The following is a 1,391-nucleotide window of genomic DNA, read 5'->3' as shown; positions in this document are numbered from 1 at the left end:
CTAACAACACAAGCAACAATGGTGTTTTATCTGCCAGACACTCCTTTGCACGGAAAATGGCGAGTTGTGCAGAACTTTGAGCACAAACACTTGTGAAGTGTGACTAAAACTGAAGTGGAAAAGGGCCCCGGTGGTGGTGGAATAACATACTAGGATGATGACTCTATGGAAGTTCCGTTGCAAGCTGAAGATGACTCTATGGAAGTTTCGGTGCAAAGCAGAGTGCAAAGGGACCGGGAACGTGTGCTCGTTGATGCTACAACAGTTGAAGGCATCAAAAAAAGGTGGTAGCGGACGGACATGAGAGCGAGGATGAGGAAAACAGGACTGATCATACTATGCTGCAATATTGTAGTGATGATGAGGAAAATAGGAGAGGGCATAGAGTTCCTTGTTTTTGTATCGACGATGATGAGTAGCGAATGGACATGAAGGTAAATTTTATCTCCTTGGTGATCCTTGTTTTGATTGGTAGTTTTTGTTGATGTGATCCTGATGTAGTTTTTGTACTACAATTCCCTCCAGGTACCAAAATGCATGTGATGGAGAGGCAGATGATGGTTGAAGATACAAAATGAAGAGGCAAAATGAAGTTTTGGTGTTCCTGATCCTGATCTACAAGTTTTGAAGATAGAAGATGATGGTTGATGTGATCCTGATCTACAAGTTTTGGTGATCATGAAGTTTTGGTGATCATTAAGTTTTGCCCATCATGCTCTAGTAGTGGTGAACATGCTCTCGTAGTTTTGGTCAGAACTATTTAGTAGTTTTCAAAATGTTTCTTGTAATGCAAAAGATTGCAAAATGATCAGACAAAAGATGTTGTTTTGGTGATCATTTAGTAGTTTTTGTGATCTATTTAGTTCAAGTTTCAGAATTATTTAGTTCAAGTTTTTTTGAACTGAAGATGTTTTGGTCAGAGCTGTTTTGGACAGAAGATGTTTTGGTCAGAGATGTTTCATAAGTTTGCATCATTTCACGGTGAGCAAAAAAATATGCGCGAGCGGGGACTTGAACCCACGACTGTGCACTTATTTCACTATGTTTCTACCACTGGGCTAGGAAGAGGCTACTGATCTTCTACTCTATGCCATCTCTTTTCAAATCATTAAACCAGGCAAGTATTTAACACATACCTCACTAACAAGTGGGCCACTCGGCCCACTCGCTAACAAGTGGGCCATTTTGCTACTCTACCCACTCGACCCACTCCCTAGAAAATATTGGCACGCGGCCAAAAAATATGCGCGAGTGGGGGCTCAAACCCATGACCGTGCGCTTATTTCACTTGGTTTATACCACTGGGCAAGGAAGAGGTTGTTGGTTTTGTACTTTATGCCCACCCTTTTCAATATATCAAACCACTCGCTGACAATTGGGCCCGCTCGTCC

Source organism: Triticum dicoccoides, chromosome 3B (genome assembly GCF_002162155.2).
Source record: "Triticum dicoccoides isolate Atlit2015 ecotype Zavitan chromosome 3B, WEW_v2.0, whole genome shotgun sequence".
NCBI classification, from domain to species: Eukaryota; Viridiplantae; Streptophyta; class Magnoliopsida; order Poales; family Poaceae; genus Triticum; species Triticum dicoccoides.
Note: the sequence above shows the minus strand (reverse complement) of the source record.